Genomic DNA, 6,064 nt, shown 5'->3' with positions numbered 1-6,064 from the left:
TGTGTGCTTTCCCGCACTTCCATATACACGTTTAAAGTTCAAGTTAAACGTTTAGGCTTAGATTTTGCTAACCAGTCTTTACGCCGAACGTATGAAGCACATTATAATATTTTCTATATTCAAAATTGCCTACCAAGAAAAATAAATAGCGTTTTTAGTGAAATTGAGAGACAGCGAGAGAGAGCGCGAGAGAGAGGGAGAGAGGTTGTGGTGGGTGACAGACTAGCATCACAACAGTAACACGCATCTGCTAGTGGCGAATTCAGTATCACTCCCACAGAATCCCGAGGTCTCATTCCACACCCTATTGAAATCAACACAGCTCGGGAAATGAGGTAAGAATAAAGCACAATTGTATGTCTTATAATTATTTTACATGCCAGCAACGAATGCATCATCAAACGTAGATTTAAAAGCTACGAATTGTTTGTTTTATCGGTTTCTTACGATGCTGCATGAAAATGGAGGTCGGGTTGGTTACGTTGCGAGCTGAGCAGAGGGAGAATAGTCCTGATGCGAATAGAATGTTAAACAGGCGGATGCATGGAAGTGGGTTTTTTTTCAAGATACACATGACGCTTTTAGCCTTGAATGCATTTTATGTTCAATCATCACTGCAAAAATGTATTTGTAGCCGAGATTGTCCAATGTATAGGCTGTTACTGAAAATGTATTGCAAGGTCGATTGAAATAGGTGGGCTTGTCCAGGTGACCTAATGTGATGGTTTCGAAACGGTACATGTGCAGGCTATTTCTCTAACTGATCATCTCTCCACTCGACGTCAAAAAATTATGGACATATTTTGCATTTAAATCGATTCGTGTATTTTCATAGCTACGTAGTGGCCTATTTGACGTCGCCAATGGAAGAAAACAGTAGACCATCGCTGTTGTGTGATTGATGGACTCCTATTTGCAGTTGTTTTTATTAAGTTGTTTGGCTGAGCAATGTACGGCCAAATGGATATGCATAATGTTTAACAACAATGCATGCTGTTTTAAGCAGTTACATTTTTATTAGGCCTATATGGTAAATTCCAGAGATATAAGGCCTACACTTGATTATTGAGAATGGTGGATAGACATTTAGAGCTATACTGGCTGATGCGCAGGAGTCTGCGTGTGTGTCTGTCCAGATTTTGTAGCCTGTGGCTTACAAAATGTATCGAATTTACATTAGAATGCATGCACACACAAAAAGTTAATACAATTAGGTTGTTTTTGTCAGTTTGAATCAATCACCGGAACTTCATCAGTGTAAAATATAATTTTTGTGACATTTGTGTAAAATTACATCACACCTCATTAGAAAAATAGATATGGTATGCAAAGGAAATTAGTAGCCACATACAGCACAATACTACATGAATAATAATGTGTAAACCCAGAAGTAGAGAAGACATTTTAATACCTATTTTTTAAATCATTGCTCTCACTGTAGACACGCAATGGTAATCAGTACAGATCCTACTCTAATGAGTCTCTTAGGGACTGGCCACCCACTGTGGCCATGGCTTTGATTATCCTGTGAGTGGCTTCTATCATACAACTAGGGTGTGGCTGTGCCCTATTAGTTATGTTGCCATCTGTGTATGTGTAACAGTATTGCTTCCGTCCCTGTCCTTGCCCCAACCCGGGCTTGAACCAGGGACCCTCTGCACATATCAACAACTGCCTCCCATGAAGGGTTGTTACCTATCGCTCCACAAAAGCAAGGGAAACAACTACTTCAAGGTCTCAGAGTGAGTGACGTCACCGATTGAAATGCCACTAGTGTGCACCGCTAACTAGCCAGCCATTTCAGACCGGTTACATATGTCTCATATCAAACATTCACAACAACATCCAGGAATCCAATGCTATTTTCTCAGTTTTCACTTCCGCACTGCAGTTGGTTAACTAGCGGCGAAACTGTATGCCATGATGTTCTGAGCTGTCTGGACACTGTCTGGACAAAACTGCCCAATGGAACTGAACTTGACCACCGAGAGAACTGCCAGGTTAAACAGACCATCGATTCATAGCCCCTTTAGGCCTGGAAACTAAGCATCGCCAGGCTTTAAAAGTCCTCAACATGGAAGGCGCTTACATAATGTTATATAGTGTGATGATTATTTAGGGAAGGGATGGGCTACTACACTACATGACCACTTGCTCGTCTCATTCCACCATTATGAGCATTAATATGGAGTTTTTCCCTCCCCCTTTGCTGCTATAGCAGCCTCCACTCTTCTGGGAAGGCTTCCTACTAGATGTTGGACTTGCTTCCATTCAGCCACAAGAGCATTAGTGAGGTCAGACACTGATGTTGAGCGATTAGGCCTGGCTCGCAGTCGGCATTCCATTTCATCCCAAAGGAGTTTGATGGGGTTGACGTCAGGGCTCTATGCAGGCCAGTCAAGTTCTTCCACACCGATCTCGACAAACCATTTCTGTATGGACGTTGCTTTGTGCACTGGGGCATTGCCATGCTGAAAGAGAAAAGGGCCTTCCCCAAACTGTTGCCACAAAGTTGGAAGCACAGAATCGTCTAGAATGTCACTGTGTGCTGTAGCGTTAAGATTTCTCTTCACTGGAATTAAGGGGCCTAGCCTGAACCATGAAAAACAGCCCCTGACCATTATTCCTCCTCCACCAAACTTTACAGTTAGCTGTAACGGGTTTCTTCTGGTGAAGGAGAGGAGGACCAAGGTGCAGCGTGGTAAGTGTCCATAATGTTTTTTATTAATAAAGACAAATAAACACTCGAACAAAAACAATAAACGAGGACGTGAAAATATACAAAACCGAAACAGCACCGTGTGGCGACAAACACTCACACGGAAACAAACACCCACAAACCAACAGTGAAACCCAGGCTACCTAAGTATTATTCTCAATCAGAGACAATTAACGACACCTGCCTCTGATTGAGAACCATACTAGGCTGAACACAAAAACCAACATAGGAAAACAAACATAGACTGCCCACCCCAACTCACGCCCTGACCATACTAAAACAAATAATAAAATAACAGAACTATGGTCAGAACGTGACATTAGCACTGTGCATTGGAGCAGGTCGTGTTTTCCTGGCATCCACTAAACCCAGATTTGTCTGTCGGACTGCCAGATGATGAAGCGTGATTCATTACTCCAGAGACCGTGTTTCCAATGCTTCAGAGTCCAATGGATGTGAGCTTTACACCACTCCAGCCAATGTTTGGCATTGCGCATGGTGATCTTAGGCTTGTGTGCGGCTGCTCGGCCATGGGAACCCATTTCATTAAGCTCCCAATGAACAGTTTTTGTGCTGACGTTGCTTCCGGAGGCAGTGTTGCAACCGAGTGTTGCAACCGAGAAAAGGTCACTCGGCGGTCCCTTTTTGTGAGCTTGTATGGCCTACCACTTCGTGGCTGAGCATTAGTTGAGCAGGGCAGAAATTTGACGAACTGACTTGGAAAGGTAGCATCCTATGACGGGGCCACATTGAAAGTCACTGAGCTCTTCAGTAAGGGCATTCTACTACCAATGTTTGTCAATGAAGATTGCATGGCTGTGTGCTCGATTTTATATACCTGACAGCAATGGGTATGGCTGAAATAGCCTAATCCACTCATTTGGAGGGGTGTCCACATACTTTTGTATATACATTGCCTTCGGAAAGTATTCAGACCCCTTGGCCTTTTCCACATTTTGTTACGTTACGGCCTTATTCTAAAATTGATTAAATAATTTTCTTTCCTCATCAATCTACACACAATAACCCATAATGACAAAGCAAAAACAGGTTTTTAAATGTTTTTGTAAATCTATTAAAAATAGAAAAACCCTTTGCTATGAGACTCAAAATTGAACTCAGGTGCATCCTGTTTCCATTGATCATCCAGGAGATGTTTCTACAACTTGATGGGAGCACCTGTGCTAATTTCAATTGATTGGACATGATTTGGAAAAGCACACACCTGTCTATATAAGGTTGATAGTCCATGTCAGAGCAAAAACCAAGCCATGAGGTCGAAGAAATTGTCCGTAGAGCTCCAAGACAGGATTGTGTCGAGGCACAGATCTGGGGAAGGGTACCACATTTTTTTGCAGCATTGAAGGTCCCCAAGAACACAGTGGCCTCGATCACTCTTAAATGTAAGAAGTTGGGAACCACCAAGACTCTCCCTAGAGCTGGCCACCCGGCCTAATTGAACAATCTGGGAAGAAGGGCCTTGGTCAGGGAGGTGACAAAGAACCCGATGGTCACACTGACAGAGCTCCAGAGTTCCTCTGTGGAGATGGGAGAACCTTCCAGAGAGACAACCATCTCTGCAGCACTCCACCAATCAGACGGAAGCCACTCCTCAGTAAAAGGCACGACAGCTCGCTTGGAGTTCACCAAAAGGCACCTAAAGACTTTCAGACCATGTGAAACAAGATTCTCTGGTCTGATGAAACCAAGATTGAACTCTGGCCTGAATGCCAAGCATCACGTCTAGAGGAAACCTGGCACTATCCCTACGGTGAAGCATGGTGGTGGCAGCATCATGCAGTGGGTATGTTTTTCAGCAGCAGGGACTGCGAGACTAAGCAGGATTGAGGAAGAAATGAATGGAGCAAAGTACAGAGAGAGATCCTTGATGAAAACCTCCTCCAGAGCGCTCAGGACCTCAGACTGGGGGTGCGAAGATTCACCTTCGCCCCAGTCAACAATCCTACGCAGACAGCCAAGACAATGCAGGAGTGGCTTCTGAATGTCCTTGAGTGACCCAAACAGAGCCCGGGCTTGAACCTGATCGAATATCTCTGGAGAGACCTGAAAATAGCTGTGCAGCAATGCTCCCCATCCAACCTGACATAGCTTGAGAGGATATGCAGAGAAGAATGGGAGAAACTCCCCAATTACAGGTGTGCCAAGCTTGTACGTCATATCCAAGAAGACTCGAGGCTGTAATCACTGCCAAATTTTCTTCAAAAAAGTACTGAGTAAAGGGTTTGAATACTTATGTGATATTTCCATTTTTTATTTGTATTAAATTTGCAAAAATGTCTAAAAACCTGTTTTTGCTTTGTCATTATAGGGTTTTGTGTGTAGATTTATGAGGTGGAAAAACAATTTAATCATTTTTAGAATAAGGCTGTAACATAGCAAAATGTGGAAAAAGTCAAGGGGTCTGAATACTTCCTGAAGGCACTGTATAGTGTAACTGACACGCCAGATTTTGTGAAGGTAAACAACTGAACCCTGATGTGGTTGGAAAGAGGTGGACTGTTTATTCTTTGTAAGGACAACAAGAAGTCTGGAATTAAGATTCAACAAGGTTGATGAATCAATTAGGTTAGTTTCTCACCAAGAGACCATTGTAATTTCTTTGGCTATGCCGGATTAAGTGATATTAACTCGAAAGTCGGGGCACCACAAAATAATGTTTATAGAGCTGTTATCTTCTGAATAAACTCTTAAAGACATAGTAATCTTCACGAACCCTGGCTAAGAAGTTGAATCAGTTATACAAAATTTGGTTTAATTATTTATTTACTAAATACCTAAATAATCACACAGAATTACATATACACAGAATGTATCATACATTGATTACAAATTATGTCATAAAGGAAAACATCCCTAGCAGACGGAACAGATATGACGGCTGGTTACACAAAGAAAGGGGGTTGGGTTTGAGTGAAAGAGCGGGAAGACTGAGGAGTAAAAAGGTTTTGTGTCTCTATTTGGCCGTAGGCAGCTATGCTATCGTAAATGAAGTATCTTATGCAGTCTAAATAACCGCCCATTTGAAAAAGGAAAATGCAATAAATATTTACTCTGAGCTGCGCTTCGGTAGAATGGTCGTAGATAGAAGGCGGGGTGGTCCAGCATGGATCTCTGGTCCTCTGAAGAATGTCTAGTGGTGAATTGGTGCGTGGTAGAATGGATACTCTGTCCTTCCTCTCCTAGCCCACGTCTATAGTTGCTGCACTAACGCAACAGTTTAGGAGGTATCACTTCTTTAGTGAATAAGAGTTCAAAGTTCATACCAAGTTGCCATACTTTAAGCTCATGCTATATTCTGGCTGGTATAGTCGAAATTCATCCTTT

The 6,064-nt window shown here is 42.6% G+C and overlaps 1 protein-coding gene across 1 annotated transcript in view; it reads left to right on the top strand.

The window, feature by feature from the left end:
* The first annotated feature begins 260 nt into the window (after window positions 1-260).
* LOC139367930 (adenomatous polyposis coli protein 2-like) overlaps window positions 261-6,064 on the top strand; it is a 43,381-nt gene continuing 37,577 nt past the window's right edge. The window contains exon 1 of the mRNA XM_071106366.1: window positions 261-335. The gene's annotated coding sequence lies outside the window, so the exon portion shown is untranslated. The remainder of the gene's footprint in view (window positions 336-6,064) is intronic.

The sequence above is a fragment of the Oncorhynchus clarkii genome, chromosome 1 (genome assembly GCF_045791955.1).
Source record: "Oncorhynchus clarkii lewisi isolate Uvic-CL-2024 chromosome 1, UVic_Ocla_1.0, whole genome shotgun sequence".
In the NCBI taxonomy this organism is placed as follows: Eukaryota; Metazoa; Chordata; class Actinopteri; order Salmoniformes; family Salmonidae; genus Oncorhynchus; species Oncorhynchus clarkii.
The sequence above is the reverse complement of the archived record's forward strand: the minus strand, read 5'-3'. Positions and strand labels throughout refer to the sequence as shown.